The following is a 26325-nucleotide window of genomic DNA, read 5'->3' as shown; positions in this document are numbered from 1 at the left end:
GAAACATATCTGAATACTCCACAGCACAACACAAACACTCAACTAGAGCAAGAAGCTAGAAGTATACTGGTTACTCCCAATTTTATTGTCTTTCCGATAGATAAATATAAAATTTCATGATGTGACACTATATAATGACCTGACAAATCTAAGAAAAAATAACAGAAACTAGTGTATTTTAAACAAAATTCCGCACATGACTGAGAGAACTCACTGATAGTCAACTTGGAAACATTATGCACAACTGCATAATCAATAAAATAATATAAAAACTAGTACAGGCCGCCTCCGAACAGAAAACCATAGTGAGAACGACTGTGAAATTCTTTTGAATATTCTTTAGTAAAATATTTTATATAATATACACTTCTCTAATCATAATTATGTGCAAACTTAGCTTTAATAGATAATAATAAAAAAACAACTAAAGCCATTTTAAGCAACGTTTCGATTCTAAAATAAGTCTTTCACCAGAGAGGTACTGAGAATATCTACCACTCTTAAGACCTTTCAACTCCTAGGTCCCAGACAGTCAATAAAATTGATAATCTGTTCAAGAAAGAATTTCTATAAAAAAAATATGCTTCACATTTCACCCAAACTAAGGGTAATTTCCCTTACTTCCTACAGAGTGGACAAACCCAAAATAGACTTCTATCTTCGGTGGTCCGGAATGTGTTATGAAGCTATCATGGTCGTTTAATCGGCAGAGATTTACTGTTCTATCACGGATTTGAGGGAAATTTTATACATATATATTCCCCTCAAATTCGTTGAATTACGAACGTAATATTTAAGTATTAAGTATTTATAGTACCCATACGCACAATCTAAACCAATGGGTTGAAATCAATACATAGTTTGAAGAAAACCATTGTTTATCTGTGTACCACTAGTTAATTTCAAACCGGACGATTTCACCCTATTGCAGGCATCTTCAGACTGATACCTACATTAGATTTACCTAAGCTAGAAAAGCTTAGAAACTAATTTCAGATCTAAGACCAGATGTAAAGAAAATTATAATATTTATCAGTCAATACTAAGTGGGACGAAGAAATAAAGTTTTTTTGATAAGATTTTATAACGGAAATCCAAAACTAATTGTTCGCGTAATCCACAATAAAATTATCGTTCCACGAATAATGTATTAGATCAAATAGCAAGAAGAAGAATTAAGTATAATGGCAACATTATCAAACATTGTATTTTCGGTTATCGGTGATGTGAAATATTCCTGCTTGGAAAACGGAAATTAGCTTTAATATTTTCAAAATTGGAAATGATGATTCTGTGAATTTCTACAAGGAAGATATTATAAAATTATTTTTGGTGATTGAAAATTGTATGATTTTGTCTTGTCATGTTTTTTGACAGTTGATTTTCAAGTTTGTTAAGGGCGTTCATTCGAAAATAAATTTTTGACGTCTCTCTAATTTGTCTAAAAAAGTAATTTATAAAACTTCATCATTTGTTTTTCATAGACAATGTCATCCTGAGGTAAATATTTTAAAAACGCTCTCATGTTTACAAATCCTACAATTATAATATCCCGCGATCTTTCATGCGGTAGTTAAAAATAAAAGGGTAAGACAAAGTGGTAAGAAACAAATATGTTTTTTTTATTATTCTTAAAAGTAAATAAAAATATCGACAGTTTTGGTCCACTGAATACCTATTTTAACAATATCTAAAAGTAAAAACTGAATCTGAAACTTGAATCCTTAGCAATAAAAAAACAAAAACAAATGATACTATGGTTAGTAACATGAATAGTAAATGAATAAGAATCTTTCTCAATCTACGTCGGTAACACCATGGATTAATTTAAAGTGCAAACATTCAATACTGCAGCGCCACAATCAAGCGTTTCTTTAATATTCCTACCAACCTCCCGCTTTACACACACACATGTTATAAAAACACAAATACAAACCAGAAAATAAATACGTATACCAGTCCTACCCGCTTTAAGAATAAGATCTCTTTCAACTTTTTAAGTATCCCCCTCCCTCCTTGCTTATTGCCGCCGGCATAACAACCACCCGCACCACCCCCGCCTCCCAGCCACGGAATACACCCCATCCCCCCGACAGGACCTGCATTAGGGTTAAAAAAGCCTGGTATAGAAAGTCATCTTTGTTAGATATCGTTCTAGAAACACGAACTTTTTTTTCTCTGAATCGAATCATTGAGGTGGGTCGCGAGAATAGCGGAATAATAGACGAGCCAGAATAATACGAGCCGATGTACGAAATAGGCTCAATATTTATTTTATTTCTTCAATAATCGCAAATTCACTTTGTTGGGTCATTTTAATTCAATGAAAATAAATAACTTTGTACAAACCATTGTTTAATCCACATATTTCGAAACCAACGGTTTCTTCAACAGAATAAATGTATAATGAAAATTAACAAATATAAGAACAGAAAAACAAGCATAGACAAATAAATACCTATAAAAAAATATTACAATGAGCAGCGATTATTATATTAATTATTAGTTATAAAAAGTTTATCCTTCATATTAAAAAAATATATATATTTTAGAAAAGTTTTTGATAAACACATAAATGCAATAATTATCTATTTCATAACAATAATATTTATTTTACATAATTGTTATTTTCTAAAAAATAATTAATTAGTCAGTGTAAAAAAATGAATTGATACTTATATTATACTTTATACATACATCATGTACAAACTTTGCAATTGCAACTAATAAAGAAAAATAAATAAATAAAAAATCACCGTTCGTTGTAATAGGTTTTGTCTATGGGTACTTATTTGTCTAAACTTGGTTAACAAACATATCTTTTGGTTATTTGTTTTTGGGGTGTTATGCAGTGTTGCGCTAACTCCTTTTTTAGCCAACGTTTCGGACAGCATTGCAGTGTCTATCATCAGGGATGTGTTATTTAGAAAATAAAACATCTGCCCTGATGATGGACACTGCAATGCTGTCCGAAACGTTGGCTAAAGAAGGAGTTAGCGCAACACGGCATAACCTCCCTAATGGATTTAATTTAATTTAATTGTTTTTATTGTATTACATATTTATATGACTATTTTATTTTTTATTTATATTTTAATTTTATGTTTAGGTACCTGCCTAATATTTTTTCTCTCTTTGTTTTATCTTATTCCCATTTTTATAATTTTTTACTTTATTTTATTGTTTCCCTGTTTTACTGCATTTCATGTAATATGGCAGACTGGGATTGCACTATCCTCTCAGTCCTGCTGGATTAAAACTTAAAATAAAATAAAATAAATAACACCCCAAAAACAAATAACCAAAATACTTTTGGCCGTGAAAACCTTAAATCATTTTGTCCAAACATGTCGATTATTTTTATGTGATATTAGTGTAAACAAAGTTATTTATTTGCCTTAAATACATTTTATTGTTTGTTGTTGCGCAAAAAAAAGTTGCGCTCGTTTTAACGATTAGAAATATTCGAATAAGCGTGTTGTGTAAAACAAATACCTACCGATTACATCGCAGGCAGTTTTTAAGATTTACAGAAATAGAAGACACAGAAATGGATTTCGTTCGTAAGGTAGGGTTAGTTTCATTCAGATATGAGTATGATTGACTATATTTCTGTGTTATGATTTATGCAGATATTTTAACTCCCTATTTTGGCCCTGAAACACAAAACTGTAATAGTTTAAAGCTCAATTTTATGGTGCGTTCGGTGCATAATATTAGGAGATAAATGCATTTTAAGCGATGTCTAATGAAATTTTCAGAAATAACACCGAACCGCTATTTAAAAACATACAGAAATAGTAACGAATAACCTGACAATATTTGAAAATCTTTGTAATCGGAAAAAGTTGCTCGGACCGTGATGGAGGACTTGGTCAACTGAGGAATCGAACTCACGACGCCTGACGCGAAGCCAACTCAACCACTGATCGATCATTAATAGATAGTAAACGTATGACGGTGCGTATTCTATGTCGATAAAATATTACAAAATTAAAAAAAGATATTGCAAATATTATGATAACAAATAAATTTTTTTAAATGTACAAGAAGCAAAAAATGTGTAAACTTAGGCTAAAATATATTTACGTATAAAATAAAAAGAATGATTCGTCCAATAATAATTAAAAAACAACAAATGAATATAAAAACAGGAAATAATAATAAGCATGATGCTTTGTACCCACGTAGATAAGATAATAAAGGGAAGCTCTAAATTTCTATCTTTAAAAATAAAAATTAATAATAAAACAATAGTTAAAAATTTGAACAAAGACCAATTTTCATAATATTTTTTTCTCCAAATAATGTCAGGAATCACTGGTTAAAGTAAGTCAGGTATGTCTCTTAAAATCATATCATCAGGTATATTACAAGATTCAGAAGGTAGATGCCAGAGTTAAGAACGCAAATTCAGGAGCCCGTGAGGCGATTACGCCTCATTGCCCACTCGCACAAATTTCAGAAAACCTATTTTTAATATTAATAATATATATTTGAAATTTCAAAGAAACCATAAAAGTATAAAGTGAATTAAACTATGAACCCAAACTATATATTACCTTGCTATTTAAAAAAATTCAATTATCAGATTACTTCATAATTGTACACATCTTTTAAGACTTTTCTATTTTCTGCTTAAGGTTAAACGGGACGTTGGTTATAATCTACGTGTCCATAGATGGCGTTAATTAAAATATTTGATTAAAATACGCTTTTCGCAAGTTATGCTTTACAATATTAAGTCAATTTTGTCTGCGCCCGTACATACGCAATATGAATATAAGATAATATAATCTTTCAAGAGAGGCATACAAATACCATATTGGATTGAATAACCGATACAATATTGTATGTGTATGCCTTTCTCGAAGGAATTGAATTTTTATATGGATATAACTATTGATTCATATTCATAATACGTGTGTACGGGCGCAAATAAATATTCCATCTTAAAATTTTAAAGAACAAATTGCTAAAGTTTAGTTTAATAAAAAAAAAATTAGCACCTTCTACGAAAGAGCAGATTATGAATTATTTTATGTTTACCCTTAACACAATCTACTACAAACAACAATCCCTTGTTTATTAATTTTAATTTAATAAATTTAAGTATGTATATTATTATTATATATATTGTATTATTATTTACATTTAAGAGTTGTCCATTAAATTTTTTTTTATTAAAATTTTCTTCAGATAATTGATTTAATATTGTTTGCATGTTATATTAACGATGCTTATACGTAAAATTTACATATAAATTCACTGAACATACTAACGAAACAAAACTGGACAATATAACAATATAAAATAATGCAATAGTTGATTTAATTTTTTTTTTTATTGGTTTTCAAGCTACAATCCCGTTAAACTGCAATAAAGCAGTTTGTCAACAGGATGTTAATGATCAATTACATACATACACACATAATATTATTACTATAACTATACAATTAACACACCTAAATTAATATAAACTATCTCTATTTAGTAACCATTGTTTCAGCTTATATCTCAATCTATTTGCAGAATCGCAATTTTTTATATTAATGGGTAACATGTTAAGCATTTTTGGCACGTTAAATTCTAGGGTTCGCCGTCCGTATTTATTATTATATTTTGGAACAAGCATTCCTTCATTCTTTGTAAACCTTGTATTATATTCATGTTCCACTTTCCTTTTATAATCAGACTCAGATATATGTTGATTCAATATTTTGTAGGTACCATAATAAGGCCTGCACCGATAATATTGTTAAATTCCGATACAACAATGATATGTTTCGTCTCTGTGAAAAAATATTATTTTGAGCTAATAACTTAACCATTGAATTTTGTACTGATTGCAGGTGATTTAAATTAGTTTTACAAGAGTGACCCCAAGTAGTTAAACCATACTGTAAAGTTGATTCTGCGAGAGATAGGTAAATAATTTTTAAAATATTCACCGGAACGAAACATTTCAGTTTGTATATCCTACCCACTATCGCTCTCAGCCGCACAAAGTGGTATTTAAAAATAATGGTCAATGACTTATCGAATTTTCATTTTGTAAGTGCAAGCCATCTAAAATATCAGCTACTATTAGAAATGATACAAAATGAAGCGGTCGTGATCTCAACACTGATCAACATATCAACAGATCAATCCGATTATCCGTTCTTAATCCGGAATCCGTTTGATTCGTTTGAACTTGTCCGCTCTTTGCAGATAGGCACCTACTGCAGCAAGCACCACGCAGATCCCGAAGATCTATACTGCGCAGATCAGCAGACCTAACGTACGTTCAAGTAGCCCCGGGCCCCTTCCCACGAAGAGATAAGTGAGCGGCAATCAGGAGAGTTCGCGCCGCGGAGGTACCTACCTACCGAGTACTGGGTACGAGGCAGACCAGGAACGCAGGGCATGCCGGCCAGTGACGGTTTTCTCAAAATATATAGCATATGTGCAGCGAACTCCCAAACGTGATCAAAGACGAAGAAGATAAGAAATAATTGCAATATGTTTACATTGCAAAGAGGGCGTCACTTTAACAAGTAATATAGTATATAGTATATATAGTATATAATATAGTAACAAAGAACAATTATTAAAATTATATTAAAAAAATCCTTTGACTACCCAACAGAACGCCTGTTTGAAGAATTTCAAGTACCTACATTTAAAGACCTATATATTAAAAACTCATTAATCCAAATTATAAAAGAAAAAGATAAATATCAATTTTTAAATGAAAACAGAACGCGACTTAGACATGTTTTTCTATGCCCAAAACTAAATACGTCTTTTGCACAACATCATTATACTTACCAGGGAAGAACTTTTTTCAATCGTCTACCAGAAGAAATCAGAAGCATTAATGATAAAACCCAAATACTGCTCTCTGTCAAGAGACACTTTAAAAATATTCTGAAAAAAAAAACTACTGTCACTTAATTAATCTCACAAATATCCTTAGTTTTCCATAACTTTCTTTCTTTATTAAAATTTATTATATTAATATATTATCCTTCACAACTATCAAAAAAAAATACTACAGCAAACATACATTTAAGTACAATGAATTATCTAAGTACTAACTAACAACAACATTTATGTACACTCCCCTTCCATACACAAGCAAATGCTTTCAATGGAAGAGTAGTAAAAAAACCCAAGATGTAAAATGAATTATGTACCATGTAAACTTATTATTAAAAATAAAAAATAATTCCAAAAAAAAAAAAAAAAAATATAAATGTAAGAAAATCCGTACACAGGAGCGGAATTCAGAATGCACCTATGGGTATACAACTTCTATAGAATATTTCATACGAACTGTCTCTTAAAGTGGAAGGTAGGAACGTACCTTCGAGTTGAAATATTTGCCTTTTGGTGAGCTTATAAAAAATCGCTAGATATCACTTCCAGATATATTAATACTTGTGTGCGCTTCTGATAAAAGCGAAAAAAAAGAGAAATTATTATGTATTGGATTAACAAAAGATAATAAAAACATTGTGGAGATTTTTATGCTTTTATTTAATTTTCACAGATATTTGTTTTTAGCATTTGAAAATCTAGTAAAAATTGAACAGATTTTTAAGTGAACGGAAATTATAATTAATTCATTTTTTCTCTATAAACTCGGACCAAAAATATTTGGTAAGGTGTGTTTTTGTGGCTGTAAATTTTTTTTACATATATTTTGTGTTAGCATTTGCAAATATAATAAAAGTTGAACAGATTTTCAAGTGAACGGAGATTATAAAGAATTTAATTTTCGGCAAAACCTCAGATTGAACCCCACCCCCTTTGAGAATGATCACGAACCGCCACTGGTAGTGGGTGTGAGGCAGACTAGGTACTGAGCATGCCGGGTATTACCTGGTATTACGGCTGGCCCGGGGATGTCATGAAGACGCAGGGCCGATGGAGCGAGGGGCGGGACAGGGAACGGGTAATTAAACAGCCCCGGGGGGGTTGGATGGATCTAATATCGGCGGCGTGACCTCTCATTGGATATAAGCTTGTGGCTGCAATCTGGATGGTACCGTTCTGGACTTTCTGACGTCTTGAGGTTTATGAACTTAACACTTGAGAAAAGTAGAGATATCTGCATTTCATCAAACAACGGATTGAAACTATCGTATTTTAAAATATTGGTATCGATATTTTCTCTCGAAACGTAATTTACAAAGCATCGTAAATAAAGGTTCTACTTTGTTACGTAATCATTTTAGTTTATCACCATACATAAAAAACCACAATTTATCTAATTCCTCAAAAGCTACACATTTTTATATTAATGCAACTTGTAGCATTACGTTAATTCTTTACTTGTGAATTCAATGCCTATAATTGCTATCCTTTTTACTGGATAAAATTGAGGTATTATTGTTCATTTCAAATTGAACCGTTGCTTGAAATGACTTGAGCCGTATTTGGTGATCTAATATGAATGGACAGGTATTTTCCTACCTTCCTCTTCCCCATATTTTTCACCTTTTCCATAGCCTCAGGTCTCAAAACATACCTCAATTGGGGATGCCATAATCTCACTAGCTTCAGAAATTGGGTGCAGTTAGGACTCTTGTGCGGAATTCATATAATTTATTTTATGCATTTAAAAAAAATTGTTACATGATTTTGTAAGAAAACGGATAAGTCTAAAATCACCATCACATTATCTACCAGAATTCAGAGACAAATATTGAATTACCGTTATCTTGCTTCTATTTAACCATTCTCTTCTACATGCTGGCGTGGCTGTGCTCAAACTATTATTGATCATCTTCTTCAAAATCACAAAAATGGTAATACGTGTTATCAACAGGAAACTAAAAGATATTCATCCATTCGACTATTTGTCGAGTATAGTCTTAAATATATGTCAACTCCATCTAAAATGTATGTACATATACAGTAAAAAACACGATTACAACACAATCATACCACTAGAAATATAATCAACAGTCACTAGAATGTATCTAAACTTCATACTACATCAGCACAAGACAATTCATCTACCTAGCTCCTAAAATCTTCAACCTTCTCCCTGATGGCGCAAGGCGATGGGTCGAGAGATCAGTTGGCGAGGTCAAAAGGTCTCCCCAAACCAGCCTTTCTCGATCTGGCACGCAGGTGGGTAGGTGCATCCCGAACACACCTCACTCGATCAACCCGGGCACCCCAGCCAAATCACCAAACGTAGCGAAACACTTGGGGTGACGTATGGCAGAGGTGTTGGTTATCCAATAAAAGGTTCCCGGGGCGGCGGTACCCAAACCCCCTTCCAAATTATTAAGCATATTTTGAAAATTGTCAATCTGTAAACTTCACCCGCCATAATACAGGGGCATCCCTAGCATGGCAGGTGAAATAATACTAAAAATGTTGTATTCTTTTATTGAAAAACAAAAAAAAATCCTTCTCTATGATCGTTTTCTTTAGTTCCACAACATTTCCCAAATTGAAGATACCATAAATCCCCGGGTTCCGGGCAGTTGGTACTCTTGTGCGGCATCACATAATAAAAAAAAGTTCTATGACGATGTTCATATCTGAAAAAAATCGATAATAATATACCAATGCCAAATTAATAGTGGCAAAGGGAGAGATCGCGATTGAAAAAGCAGAAAACCAACACAGGTTAGAAAAAATATTGCAGTTGGAGTCAGATCTAGGACCAGTGATGCGTAGAGTAGCCGATGCCACGGAAGCAAGCCTATCGTTTGCCGATATTGTGAAAAATGGCCCACAGAAGATGATACCATCAATCAACCGCTCAGGACTTAACGTTGGGACCCCCAAACCTGCTGTATGCATCTTCCCAAAGCTGGATTCTACAAAAGATAGCGACGATACGAAACAGCTACTAAAAGATACATTACGACCATCAGAACTTGGAATCCGTGTGACGGGCATTAGGAGTATCAGAAACAAAGGTGTTGTAATCCATACTGCAACACAAGAAGATCAGGATAAAATACTGAAAACCCCATGTCTAGCAAACTCGGACACTCTAAGCGCTCGATTACCAACAAAACGGCTTCCAAGGGTGATTTTCTTCAACGTTCCTCGTGACCTAACGGACGAGTGCTTCCTAAAAAATGCCTTAGCAGGAGCCCAGGACAAAGCAGGCCTAGATTTCGCAGTAAAAAGTTGCAAGCTAAGTCACCTTGCTGGCGCTCGAACTGGATCAACTTGCCACCGGGTCTTCGAGGTTCCTGCCCACATTCGTCACGTGCTGGTGGAGCAAGGGAAAGTCTTTGTGGACTGGAATGTGTGCCGTGTTCGTGACTTCATTGGACTTACAGTGTGCTCCAAGTGCCAAATGATCGGACATTCCTTCAAGTTTTGCAAGGACCAGCAAAGATGTGGACACTGCGCAGGCGAAGGTCACGCCCGGATAAACTGCCCAAAAGCCGCCGCCGAGCCTGTCTGCGCCACCTGTACAAGATTTGGGAAGCCCGCTGCACATCCGACTGGAGACAAGGACTCCTGCCCGGCCTACAAGGCTGCCCTTGCCAAGGACTTTGCAACTATTGATTATGGCGTCTAATTACATTGAAGAAGATGACGAGGTAGATTACGAAGATACTCATAATTTCTGTGATTGGCTAAAGTTTCATAGCAACTACAATATGGAAAATATTAATATTGTTCAGTTGAATGTTAGATCGATTTATAAATACTGGGATACTTTGAATGTCTACTTAAATACTTGTTGGAAGCATATTCATGTGTTAATGTTATGTGAAACGGCTATAACACCGAATCTTGTCTGTCTGTATAATATTCCTGGATTTAATTGTTACAACTATTGCCGAACTAAAAAATCTGGAGGAGGTATATTGCTATATGTTCGAAATGAATTCACATTTCAACAGAAAACAATAGAAACAAATCATTTTGAATGTGTGCTTGGCTCTATGACACTTCCAAACAAGAGTATTTTAAACATCATAGCAATATACCGCCCCCCCAACTCTAGCCAACCACAATTTCTTAATGAAATATCTGCCATTCTGCATACTATAAGCCCCAAAGAAAATGTTTTACTTATAGGAGATATTAATCTAGACTTGTTAAATTGTCAAAACCCTATTATTATGGCATATGAAAATATAATGTCGGATAATTATTTAATCAAATGTATTTGTGACGTAACTAGAGAAGCAGTTTTAGCAGGAAAAGTTACTCGTACTTGTTTAGACCACATATTTGTCCGATTTAACAGTGGATGTAAACAAAGCGATTCTCTTTCCTCGTGTGTATGTAATAATATTACTATAGCGGATCACTTTTTAACTGCAGTTAATATTAAATATAGTGCAAGGAAAGAAGCCCCAGAACACGGGGAAAGAATTTCGTTTTTATCGCAAAACAAAATCGACAAAAACATTCATAATTTTAAGTGGCACTCCTTGCTTGAGGAACAAGATTGCAATATACTATATAGTAAAATTAAAAACAACTTTAAGAATTTGTATGAACAGAGTAAAATCGTTATGAATTATAAACCCAAAAAAAGACCTCTGTCAATAAAACCTTGGATAACTTCTAATATCTTAGAAAACATTAAAAAAAAAGATTCATTGTACAGAAGGTGGAAGAATTTTCCTAGCAATCAATTCTTTGAATTGGAATATAAAACTTTCAGAAATAAGGTGACAAAAGAAATTATTAAATGTAAGTCTACCTTTTTTAACAATAAATTCAAAAATTATTTTGGAAATACAAAAAAAAACTTGGGATGAAATAAATAAATTATTAGGACGCAAGTCCAAAAGTAGTTGTGACGAAATAATCTCGAAATATATGTTAAATACGAATAATGAAGAAACCGTAGCAGATAAGTTTGTTGAATATTTTACAAATAGTGTTAACTCTATGATACATAAATGTGATTATTTAGCATCGACCGTCAGGCCGAATGAAGTGCAACATAGTATGTACCTACCCAGAGCTACCTGCCAAGAAATCAATATTATTGTTAGCAAATTAAACAATTCAAAGTCACCAGGGATTGACAACATTCGAATGTTTGACATTAAGACACATATTAATATTTTAGGGCCTGTTATAACACACTTTATCAATTTAATTTTATCGCAAGCAGTAATACCAGATGAACTAAAAAGTAGCATCATTAGGCCAATTTACAAAGGGGGCAAACATACAGATATTCAAAATTATAGGCCAATAAGCATATTGCCAGCCCTAGAAAAAATACTTGAAAAATACATTTCCATAAAACTTAATAAATATCTAGAATCTTTCTCTTTGTTGGATCCCAACCAATATGGATTTCAAAAGAAAAAAAGTACGGAAATGCTGCTTCAGGAATTTTCAAATCACATAAATTATGAATTAAATCTAAAAAAACAAGTTTTGGTTTTATTCATAGATAACTCTAAGGCATTTGATACCATTGATACAAATAAACTATTAGAAACACTGGAGGCAATAGGAATTAGAGGAAAGCTGCTAGTTTTATTAAAAAATTTACTAACTGATCGACAAATAAGAGTAAAAATTCTTAAAAAATTTAGCAAAAGAAAATATATCTCAACAGGTGTTGCACAGGGGTCAATTCTAGGGCCAACCCTTTATATTATTTATGTCTCAATTATGAGAAAATTGTTTTCATTTGTTAAACATTTTGTATATGCAGACGATACGGCGCTCGTAATATCGCACGAAGATCTGGTTACTGCAATGAACCTTATGCAACATGATTTTATTGCCCTACTGAAATGGTCGCATGATGCAGGCCTCTTTATAAACGCCAAAAAAACTAAAATTCTGCACATCAGATCTCCACACGCCAGATGTAATGTAATTCCTTCATTATATACACACACATTTGACTGCATACATAAAAATGTTGCACAGCCCTGTTCATGTGAAACCATTGATTTTGTCAAAAGTTATGTATATTTGGGTGTTACTATTGACTGCTACATGAAATGGGATGTACAAATTGCTAATGTTTGTAAACGTCTACGAGCTATTGTGGGTAGGATTTATAAAATAAAATATTTCGTGCCTATAAGTACTTTAAAGTTAATCTACTTATCTCTGGCTGAATCCACTATACGTTATGGAATTACTTCTTGGGGACATTCTTGTAAAACTAATATAAGCTATATACAAACATTACAAAACTCCATTATAAAATTGTTAATCCATAAATATGACAATCAACACAGAAGTAACATTAAATTAATATACAAGTCTCTGAATATTTTACCTGTCAGAGGATTATTGTTTTATAATATTGTAAGTCAACATGTTATATTGTCTGATTCATTGTATAGGGAAAGAGTTTGCCATAAACATAACACAAGATTCACTCAAAATGAAGGACTGGTAGTTCCGAAATGTACTAATAAATATGGTGAAAGAACTTTAAACTATATAGTACCCAAAATGTTTAACTTATTACCAATGACAATTAAAAATAATAACATGTATACTGCTAATGTTAAATATAATCTAAGGAAATGGTTATTGGATAATAATGATCTATACTGATGCCCCTGAAATGGAATTCATATTCTTAGAAAATGGAAAAACAATTATTTTGTAATACCTGACTACCTACCTCTATTTATGAAACTATTGATGTACTTGTTGATAATACTAATTTGTTCATACATTTATTTTTACTTGCTTATTTTATAAGGCTTTTATGTTTTATGTTGATAATACTAATTTGTTCATACATTTATTTTTACTTGCTTATTATATAAGGCTTTTATGCTGCTATTTAAACTTTTCTGCAATGTAACCAATTTATGTAATTATGTACCGTTCAAATTGTATCTTATGAGTGTATAAATGTTGTCTCTATGTCCCTGCTGACAAACTACACAAGTAGTTTAGCGGGTTTAAATGTGAATAAATAAAAAAAAAAAAAAAAAAAAAAAAAAAATAACATATTTTGTTAAGATTAAAAAATATTGTTTAGATCGTATTTGCAGATGAAACGATTAAGACTTATACGTATCTATTCCTGTCTGCAATGTACCTGTTCTTATAATAATAAAGCCAGGTTTTCATCTGTGGCCCGCCTAGCGCGCGCGAGCTTAATGACAGTCCGTACACCTGGCGTACATCGCACCGCGCACCGTACCGTGCTGCACTCGACTATCTACCTAAACAGTACCTACACCTTGCAGCAAGTACCTAGAATAACGTGTACCTTATGACTAGGGGCGCACATTGGATGCGAAATATCGAACATGACATCGATGTGTGAAAACATCGAACACATTTGTACATTAATTTCTTCCCTCGCCTTAATCATCCCGTCACTGGGTATAAGTTATAACCCTCCTTTCCGTTTATCTAACATTTCAATATTTAGCAATATTTATTTTTTGTCAGCTTGTTACGGTTTTTTGGTGGCCTTTTTTCTCGTGTTTTGCAGCACGGTATATTTTATTGCAACGTGCTTTTTCCTACTCGTTAGTTAATAAACAAATATTAAACATGTACATTCCGGGACAAAAGCATACTCTGATTTCTACAAGAAAAGCTTTTTGTGTACTTTTCAAAGATAATCTCCAATTTTGTTTATGTTTATAATGCAATATGAATTATTATCCATGAGATAAATTTAAAAGAAACATTTTATTAATTAATTTGTTAAATATCCCATGTTTAAAATAGGGGTTGGGGTTTAATCACTCTCACAACAACATCTAAAATAATGATCAGTGATAGATTGAAGCCACGAATACGTATTTTTAGATAATATTATATTTATATATTATATTTATATATTTATATTATACCTACGTAAAACATGTCCTACGTATGAAGGAGATTTTATTTGATAACAGAAGAAAAATAATAAATATAGATTTAGAAAAAGATAACTCATCAAGAATAAGTTGTGAATAAACAAAAAAAAATCGATGTCGTTGTTTTTATTTAAAACATATAACTTTTTGTTCAAACCCTAATATTATCATATTTTATACTTCAATATGTACGTTATTTATATCTATAGCTCTCGCAGTCTCCAGCATAGGGTGAGAGCAGGGAGAGGTATTATCAGCGCCGCCCGAGGACACAGAGATGCTGCACTATCCCCATGCTAATTCAAGGAGTCACGCTTAGGATAGACTACAGCATGCATAAAACGAAACGTACAGACTGTGCATTATAGAAGTAGGAAAATGCCCTTCGGAGCGATTCGACAGCACAAGCTAGAGCCAACTTATGATAAAACGAAATTATATAAAAAAAAATTAATGCATGCTTTAATTTTTTTTTATATTGACACTACATAGGAGCTATGTCATCTTTGGGGATGATTTGTGAATGGTTCTTTTGAGGGAGGGAAGAAGTAAAACTTGGCGTTGAAGATACCCATTTTTAGGAGGGAGGAAACAAAAGCCAGCCAGTTATTAGCTAGTGTACACATATTGAACACGCGTTTGTGGTTTCACTAAAATTTTACTATTCTGCCTCATTATTTGGCGTAATTTACCGTTTTCGATTGACACCGCGTCAATTCTAACGACAAATTCCGCTTCTAAAAGTTTTTACCAAATATGAATTTAAATGCAAGTTTTCCATCTCCCTCGACGTAAATAGTTGTTTCTTGAAGTAATTAAGTTGAAACGTAGTGTTATTTCAATAATATATGCGAACGAATGAGGCAGAGCAGTAAAATTTTACCGTCGTGCTTTCCGGCAGTGCGCTGGTACCGCAAAGATTAATGATGCTAGGTCTGTGAAGTACCTTTACTTAAATACAGGTATAACAGACACTGCATTCCCAACCAAGACGAAAAGGATTAACAATAATCATGCAATTTAAGTATTCCCACTACTACTGTGAAAACAACATTTGTTGATTTAATCTGATATCGGCTTATCGAAGTCATTAGGCACATTAGAATAGTACATTTAAATGTCATTATCCTTACGTCTTACATACTGCTAACTTACACCGAATGCAGGAACAAGGAGGGTCTAGATTCGTTTCATATTAAATGTAGCTTGGTATAATTCGTATATTCCAAAATAAGAGAAAAATTAGAGACCTTATGAGAGCCTTGAAGGAGTAACCATCTGTTAATTGAACCAGGACGGGAAAGTGGTTGGCCACCTCCATCCTTACGTCTTACTCAGTTGGTGTACCCATCAGTGGCAGCTAGCGCTAAAGAGCTTTAGAGCTAGTCACTCCCTAAATTTCGGTCAATCAAAAAATAATAATTACCAACCAATCACCAAAAATATCAGTTTTAAAAGTAATACTATAAAAACATCAACCGGCAGGAATTTTCGTTCTTTGTATCACATGTTATAATTCACATGATGGGAGCGGATTCCATATCGTTCTTCGAGAAATCTCACCTGGGAACATCAATTATCTTTACGCGCAGAGCGTGGATGTCGACCATTGTATTGAAGTTTCTCCGAAACATGAGCGGCGCTCATCAATGCCTCTGAACTCTTTGGCGAGGCGGAAATGCCGAAGACACAATGCATTTTTGTCGCGCTGAGATGGCACCACTTTAGTTCACGTACAGATAATGCCAGCAGGTTGGTATAGTTTTCAAAATTGCTAGTATTCTGTACCTGGCGAAGGGAATAGACTGAAATTGTTTTAAGCGCACCATTTTTGAGCATTTCAGTACAAACACTGGTAACCATATTTCTCTCATAGGAGAAAATAACGAGAGTCAACCACGGCTGTCGCAGTTAGTTGTTAATAATAATAAACAATAACGATACATCTTCCGCGTCGTCTACAAACACAGAATATACAGAGTTATGTACAGAAAACACAATATAATAATATACGGAATAGTGAATAAGTGAGGCTGCGCGCATGTAGCCCGGTCTCATCAGAGATCAGAGAAGAGGATAAGGGTTAAGGCTGGACCCAGCATCCATTGTTTGAGGTCCAGAGCCGCCTCTAAGTGGACACATTCCTCGCTGCATGCTTTATCTCCTCGAGGCGGATGGTCAAATGACAATAATCGATAGCAAACAATGACGAAACGGAGGATGCACAATTATTTACATTATGTGTAACGCTCGCAGCGGCCGGTAGATGGCATTTCATTGTGTAATGAGGTGGCGATATTCAATTCAAATTTGGAATATTATGCTGTGGACTCAAGAATACAACGATTTTTTTGGTGTGGTGAAAAATATGGGGTAGCACTTTTGTGAGGTAGATTCATATGAACTGAGACCGGTCGCTCGATACAGGTTTTTGTCATTGTTCCCGACCACGACTGCAGATCGCCAACGAATAAATAATAGACTTCTAAAAGTGTTCTTAATTTGATCGGCGTGAATTATTGTTTGTATATTAGCGATCAGCAGTAGTTCTCGGAAATGATGACAAGTTGTCGACATTACCGATAAATCCTTTATCGATCGACCGTGCTAGATACCCAACTGTTGTGCGTTGACACTTGAGAATACTTTTAGCGAATCATCAGGCAAGTAACTGGCCCTACGATGCCTAAATACTTCATCATGGCTATCTCAACATAGATTAACCGTTAATCTATAGTTGAGATAGCCTTATTGATGCTTATCGAGTAGTTTATCCAATATGATATTCTCCTAAAATAAATATAATATATTTTCTTCAATTAGATTTAGTCCCTTCCCTTCTCCATGACACCAAATTATATTACAATTATAATAATAAAAAAGTAATTGCAGTTCTGTGTTTGTCCTGCGTAACTATGGTTCAATAAGTAGTACTTAACACTGAAACCTTTAAATGGTTTAGCATTTAAGGCAATATTAATTTTTTTATGTATTAATTTGAACACGCTGATGGGCTTTTAAATTATACAAATTTTACAAGATTTACGGCATAATACAGTGACAACAGAAGGTTTATATTTTTAAAAGAACAACAAAATAAATAACCAAAAACTTAAAGTAATAATATAACACATGGTACACATAATTTTCCATCTAAATGTTCATAATATAAGAGAAGAGAAAAAAATAAACCAGTTTTGAAAATGCAGATGGCATAAACATAAAAAAAATAATATTTATTTTTTCGGAATAACTTTATTGAGTAAAACCTCAAATTGTAATATTTAAATATTGAAGACAATATTAGTGATTTCTAAACGAAAATCTGAAACAGAAAAATCAGAAAAGGAAACGGTGAGGCATGCAGCGAGGAATGTGTCCACTTAGAGGCGGCTCTGGACCTCAAACAATGGATGCTGGGTCCAGCCTTAACCCTTATCCTCTTCTCTGATCTCTGATGGAAACGGTAGGAAACTAATTACTCTTGTGTCTCTAGTAGAGTAAACTAAATAACAACGAAATTGAAAATTAATTTCTTCAATTCATATCAGGACGTCTTTCCAGTACCAAGCAAATGCACTTATCTTACATGTATACTTCGGATTCGTAGCTTCTTTTAATTGTTAGCTATGATGATCGTACCATCCAATGACTCACGCACTGTTCCTCCTGAGTGCGTGATCTTCCTCCACCACCCTCTCAGCCTCCCAGCCTCCCGAGGGACCGCCCCCCGGCTGCATGAACCAATCAGGGCCCGGCGCCCGCGCACCGCCACGCAGTCTGCTAGATCTGATCGAAGAAGCAGATCGATCGATACCAAATACATTATACTCATTCCAGTCATTGGGATGCCACCAGAAATAATGTTTGAAATTGGAATGACGAAGAATTGAAGAATGACGAATGAAAATTCTATTTTAAAATTACTTGTTGAATAATCGAAGAATTTTTTAAGGAAATCTATTCTGTAAATAAAAAAATCGAAGAATTTTTTAAGGAAATCTATTCTGTAAATAAAAAAATCGATGAATAATAAGAATCGACGGTTTTGAAAATGATACGTTTTGACAAAAAATTAAGAAACGGGTTAGATCGATTCAAATCATAATGCGATTGGTTACAACAGACAATATTTTTTGTAAAATAATGCATAATTATCTCTTGTTTTTTCCTCTCCTCAAGACGTGACAAATATATTTCTTTACTCTAGATTTAGCATCTACTATTCGGCCATTTGATATAGAGCTACTGCATTAGTCGTTCCAATTTCCACGGTATTTTGACGATACGTATAGGTTTACACCACATTTCTAAAGCTTCTACCCAACAATTATAATAATAATTGGATAATTTATATATCACTGTTTTTGTGAAAAAACATACTTTTTTATCATTTACTCTTACGTATCAGTACTTCTTTTAGCGCTCAAGTTTCCGTGCAACACATAAAAAATAAAACAGCAAACCCATTCTGCTTCTTTAATGCTGAATAAGAGTTATAATTAACAAGGAAGACCCGCACGCATTCCCCAGTTTACGTCACCACTGAATCAATGAAGACGAAGAATGAGAGAAACAAAATGCACTCGACTAGGTGGTACTCCACGTCGGATTTACGACATTTTGACACGATATAACTGGCTTCGGGGTTGACGTTAAATTCCATCACACCTCGAACAATAACACAAGCATTCCACTGTCCGTTTAATTCCATGCTGTGACAAACCAATGACTAAACACCCATAGAGAGGTTGTTACATTACTCACCAGGGAATTTCATGGGATTTTTGGTTATAAAGGTCGACATGACAGTGACCAGATAACTCATCAAAAATGACAGTTCAACACACTTTTAAAAAGTGATACAAAATCATGAAAAGTGATGAAACAAAATCTAGGTTAAATAGGTTAAGTTGGCAAGGTTTAGAGGTAAGATATTTCTTCGCTTTTAATGACTTTATATTACTTTTTAGAGACGTGTTAAATTTTTTTAACATACTTTTGAGACTTACGAGATATACAACGCTATTCAACACACTTAATTAAAAAAATGCAGTATTTAATTCGACAATTAACCGTAGTCTTCATACATTCAATAACATTTGTCTGAACTGTACATCGATATTTTTTAGTATTCACTGCACAAATTTAAACCATATTCGTTTCCATAATATAACATAAAATTAACAAATCAATAATAAATACAAATGGCATAATTAATAAATAAATAATGATAATAATATAAATAATAATTTTAACCTTCCACACCGTGATTAGACAAAATTCATCACATATCTTCATCCATATTCCACGCTGACAGTTATGCAATCTAGGGCTGGACAAGTAAGTAACCAGATTCAGTGTAGGCTACTGCAGCAAAACCCTGCAACCATAAACACCGCTTGACGTGGTTTATGATTTGGACATTTCGCGAATACCGCGAAACGACCGCTGCGAAAATAAATTGTACGCAAACCGACGAATATTTAACGGCTGGAAATAAATATGGAGCAGGCCTTTATAATTAGCTCGCCTCCATAGTCGTTTGCAGCTCTCTTACTCATCCAGGCAAATCTTTAATGGCTCGACCGGACGGGACTTAGCTAACTTAGGTGATGGCTGGTAAAATCTTGGTTCATAGTCACAAATAAGTGACTTAAATTTATTATTTTATACTCTGCGCTTCTTATGGTGGTGAAGAGTGGTTGGATGGAGGTCATAATGGTATGCTGAGGTTATTCCAGTAGTTAAAAAATAATAATATCAGTTAGACAAGAGTACAAAGAAAACATAAAAACTCCGACGATAAATTCAAGCTTTGGACAAAGACACTACCAATACCATGCTATAAAAGCTTTCAACAGTGTAAAACCTGAAATTAAAATTGAGGAAAATAAAAATAAATTCACACACAAAATTACAAAATGGATTAAAGAACAAAAAAGACAATATTACCAAAATGTCATAGCATAAAATAAAAATAAAACCTACACGTAACACACAAAACCAATATAAACACACATCACTCACAAACACACAAGATTATATTTTAAATGTATTATTTTCTTTTTAAATGTATTATGTAGATAATATTTTCATATTATAAAATGAAGGCCTCAGTACGGGCAAGCCAGCCAGTGAGTCCAACATTACTGGAAAACTTTGAAATGTAAAAAATATTGTACCAAATAAAAAAAATAATAAAATATATATATATATATATATGATTACCGCACATGAGTCACAATTGTCTGTAAAGCCAGTAAGAGCTATTCCCAGTTTGGGTATGCTGAGAGACTGGACAAAGTGGGAAGCAGAAGGACATGAGCAAGATGGAAATTGGAAAGTACATGGTTATTCAGATTTGGCCACTAGTCAAGGCTAGTTCCATTTCATTCAACGTTTGGATTATGAGTTGTGGTCTTCGTCATCTTCATAAAGCATTTACCACTATTTTGTTAAATACTAGAGCAGACCAGGCTTAATTCTTGATACGTTAGTTGGAATTTTAAAAATGCGAGTTATAATAATATCATGATAAAATTACATATTATATAACAGGTATATATCGCTTGTCAGAATTTTTGACAAAATGAGCCCCAATTTTGAAAATTCGAAACAAATCTGAGTTCATTAAACCAGGTTTACACACAGTCAGAAGACAGACAGATAGACCAGAAATTATTATTTTTGTGATAATGTTAGAATATGTACCTAGAAAGCACACATTTGTAGGAACATAGGAATCAAATATGGACATAATATAATTGGTAATGTTTATTAAAAATTAAAATAATATTTTAATTTTTAAAATAATACATATTATGTATTATTTTTTTCAGAAAACCACGAGTAAAAAAATATATAGACTCGATTTTTTCTTTCTTTGTTTTTTAAGAAACTGTCTATTTTAAAATATTATGTGTTCACTCTTCTGCGATAACCCGTTAACATATGTTTATGTTGTCAAATATGTAAAATGAAATACCAATTTAGATAAATTATGTAAGAGTAAGAAAGTAACTGATTGACACAAAAAAATCGCTGGAACATCTTATTGTACGGCTTCATGAAATTTGCACAGCCCTTTCTGCCGGGAATTTCTTCGTCAACGCAACTATATCATTGCAGTGATAAGCTTTCGGATTCCACTGCGTAATACGAGAAGTCGGGATTTATTTCACTGCAGAAATTCTGGTGCTAACTACCATATGTATTCCTCATTGCCTAGAATACCAATGATGAAAATAATTATGCCGAGTTAGTGGACATCCTCAATTTATAACTTAACAAATGATAATAATAAAAAAAGCGTTACTCAGGCAGTTTACTTGTACATAACAAATCCTGTATAATTTTTACTATTCAAATGTAACATCCCTTAAGGCCCCGTAGTAAGCGTTCAAATATGGTTTGAAAGGGAGATATATAAATACCAATGTTAGAGGGAGCGCGGTAATATTTAAAAAAAAAACGACAATAATTAAGCGAAAATGGTAAAAATATTTGATAAAACACGACTCATTTGAAAAAAAAAAACAAAAATCTCTATACAGATGTTTAGTTGCATTTAAAGATACACTGTGATTTTTTTATGCCTATAACATATTGAATAACAGAACAAAACGTGTTTTAATAATTTTCGGAGCTTACTTTGCGATTTTTTTTCTATGGAAGGAATTTCATATAATTAACGTTTCGGCATAACATATGTACACATATATTTTTTTTTTAACTTAAAATCGGGTAGGGGGGGCTTCAAAGGAGCGTTAATAAAAACAAAAATTAGACTTCAATGTACTTACGTATTATGCAAGTACCATATAATATTAATAAACTGATTTAAAAAATGCTTCTAATGGAAGTATAGCAGATATAATCTTAAGACGTAAAATACTATGAATACGTGAAATACATAGTAAATTCTAAAACCTAAAAAAAAAATAATTACATGTTTATCTGTGACTTACAAATTCTAAAGCGATGTATAAGTGGACGCATTTCCACTGAAATACTTCCAGCTTCCAACTTGATAATTTGCGGATGGGCACTTAAACTCAAGTGTTACCAGACGCAAAATTAAATATGAATATAAAAATCATATTTAGAGCCTTCGCTCGGGGATTCTTATTATAGGGAACAAGAGGTAGGGCAGTTGGCAGTTGTTAAAGTGGCAACAATGTCGCCACAATGGATGGGACAGGGTCTCGTTGGTTCATAATGGCCGGCGTAATTAAACCGGAATGAGGACCCCCCAAACGGACGTAAAATGCACATAAAACCCGCACAACTTGCGGCCAACTCGTGTTATTATCGGCTGAGGTAGGAAATGCAGCACTAAATATTGTAAACCACTGCCAACCGAGTATTGTAGCGCACTGTAATAACTTGATAATTCCGGGAGTGGAAATTTAATAGTACCCACGCGAGTGTGCATTGGAATTTATTTTAAAACTAGGGCAGATCCACTAATTCCAAATTTAAAAAAGACAGTTAACAAAATTTTCCGGTAAAATATTATATAAATAGGCAGGTACTTATAGCTTGTCTGAATGTGTTCAAACAAATATTTCCGTTAATTAAAGTCAAAGCACATCCGAGTTCCAGAGTTCCTTGAACAGACACACGATCGATATAAGCATTGTTTTAATTCAATGATTTTTTAATAGGAAAATTATTTGATTTGACATTTTTGTACCGGAAAATATTTTGTAGTAAAATCATAATTATTTGCAGAGAAAAATACCTATAAATTCAGCTACGGAAAATGGAGTCATATTTGTGAATGCCTCTAAGCCCAAGCAACACAATCATGCACAGATGAATATAATTATAGTCCGTGATTTAAACTGAAAGAATATTTTAATGCGAAAGTTTATATTTTATTGATAACGAGAGATTCGCGTTGAAATAAGGAACTAAATTTTATATAGAAATAAAAAAAGTAAACCAAAAAATCATTTAGAAATGTACTTAAGCATCAGTATTTTTTTTCATTTTCAGCGAAGGCTATATAGTACAGGTAAATTCACGAGCCTTGTGTGGTCCTGTGTTGTCAATGAAGAAAAAATCCTTACATCCTACAGATTGTTCTAAATGAGAAAAAAGGTAATCGATAAAATTACGTTGATAATAACATTGATGCTTCATACAGTTGGGTGGTATTATTATCAACGAATGAAAAGGTCAATAATTCAATTAAAGAAAATAATTCGCAGCTCCGTGATCGACGCAATGCACATCAAACAAAAATGGCTTTATAATTCAATAATATATTTTCAAGGACATATTATTATTGCTAGGTAGATATATCATACCCTATTTAGATGAAATTAAAAGTTGATTAGGGCTACACAGCAATACCATTTTTATTTATTTATTTGTTAATTTTCGGGAAATCGACAGTTTACATTTAATCAATTTGTACTTAAGTATTATATAGCTAAAATAAAACCAATTATGGATTCCTTTCTATGGATTACGGGTGTTGACTTTACCTCTACTGAGACAGAATAATATGGAATAAGTAAATTAAATGTGTGAGAAGGAATATGAATTGTAAAATTTATACTAAACAAAAGATTATATAAAACTAAAAATTTACAAAACAATACATTTAGGTCATGGAGAGAGGAGATTTTTATATAAAAAACTATTCCAACCCTATTCTTGAACCTTTGGCTGTCTATTTGTAAACCTATCTGACATGCTGTATTTAAAAAAGTGTTTTTTTGTATTTTTATTTCATATGTATTTTTTATTTTTGTAATTTTATTTTCATTATTTCTTTCTCATGTTAAAAATTATTTCTAATATCAAAATTATACTACCTATATTTATGTTAAATGTAAATTTTAATGTGACATTGTGCGAGAGACCAAAGTACTCAGATCCTGTGGGGTTGTGGCATTTGGGAAGTACGTACCTGGCTTTTCAAAGCTGACCGCTAAATGTAGCTATTTTAAATAACGCCAACGTTCCGATTCTGGAATGTGAACGATATCGATTGGTAAACGTGCATTTGACGAAATGTTTAATTTTTTGACTATTTTATGAAAGAAATAACATTTAATTTCCGTGTACCACCACGTAAAAAAGTCAAACAGTATAATGATCACTACAAAAATTAAATTACAAACTAATCATAATGCTGTGTATCTCCAGGGATGGCAGATAGAATAGATGCTACACACTTCTTGCTTTATCCACGTCAAATACTTGTCTATTAATCCAACCCAGAACGTGACACGTCCCAAGATTTGTTCGATTTAACGGAATGTCTACCAGGGACTTTCTTTTCATCAACTTCCATTATATTTACGACATAGAACACACAGTACAGTACAGTACAGTACAGTACAGTACTAAATCATAACGAAATCGAAATCTGAATTACGTTTTCAGTACAAAAAACCCGGTACAAAAATAATTTAACCCGCAGGTCTCCGTGAATTTTCGTCGGGTTTAAACCGAAGTCAAAGTGTTAACTCCGACATCTCCAAACACCAACAATTTTGTAAACAGGAGTAATTTAATTAATCAGTGGGTTGACGCACTTAAAAAACTGATGCGAATGTGCTTTCGGAGATAAGGCTAAATGCTTAAAAAATAATATCGAACATTCAGGTAGTTTTTAGAAGCAAATATATTTTTCGCTATAATGTGGCTGTTAGACTACGCTATACGCATCATGGCTTGGCCTATTTCAGCATATCGCTCGCCATACAATCCCAATGGGAATGTATTAGGACCAATATGCTGAAATGAAATATATTAAGCCACGAATATATATTGCGCTTATAGCGTGGTCTGTCAGAGGCTTAAAGTTCTTGATAAAAATCACATTTATAATCGAACTGAAAATTTTAATACTTTTTTAATTAAAGTTCTAACTTTTCAGTAAGAAGGTGGTTTGTGAAATTCTTATTTTGCCTTATAGATTGAAAAGGGTCAAATTTAAATCACAGGGAAATATTTTAGGTAAACTAATTAAAACACAACAATTATATTGCAAATTCATATCATTTGACAGATATTATCGCAGGGTACCTGTGACCTACAAACTCATGATCCCTGTATAGAAAACAGTTTGCTGGCAGAGCGATGCCTGCTGCGTCCAAGGGGAATATATACATGTGTGTAAAGTGATGCGATTCAATCGGTGACCGAAACCTTATTATCGTCTTAGAAAATATTAATCAAAGATAGAGTAGACCGGCCAATAAACACAAACAGAATCAGTCCAAACATCCCCGGGGTGGTCTCCATTGGTCACTTCTCCCCTTATCTCCATCGGCAAACATACATCCCGCAACCTCAAACACATAAACACTGCCCCCTGCCCCTGCCTTGCCCCCCGCCACCCCACTACCCCGTGAGCCGGCTGCCGCCCCCCACCCCAAGGGGAACTATTAACCGGGAGTGGGGCGCACATGGATGTGACACATTAGTAAATGAGCCAACATTCGTTAGGTTTTGCCCGGAAAACTCCAGCGGATGTCTCCCTCCCCCACGCTGCATCTCTAGG

At 33.4% G+C, this 26325-nt stretch overlaps 1 protein-coding gene across 1 annotated transcript in view; it reads right to left on the bottom strand.

Annotated features, from left to right (window-relative positions):
• LOC149422527 (protein-L-histidine N-pros-methyltransferase) overlaps window positions 1-26325 on the bottom strand; it is a 268633-nt gene that overhangs the window by 43742 nt on the left and 198566 nt on the right. The gene's annotated exons all lie outside the window — the stretch shown is intronic.

This window comes from Hesperophylax consimilis, chromosome 7, assembly GCF_061612785.1.
Source record: "Hesperophylax consimilis isolate HC1 chromosome 7, BYU_Hcon_1.0, whole genome shotgun sequence".
NCBI classification, from domain to species: Eukaryota; Metazoa; Arthropoda; class Insecta; order Trichoptera; family Limnephilidae; genus Hesperophylax; species Hesperophylax consimilis.
The sequence above is the reverse complement of the archived record's forward strand: the minus strand, read 5'-3'. Positions and strand labels throughout refer to the sequence as shown.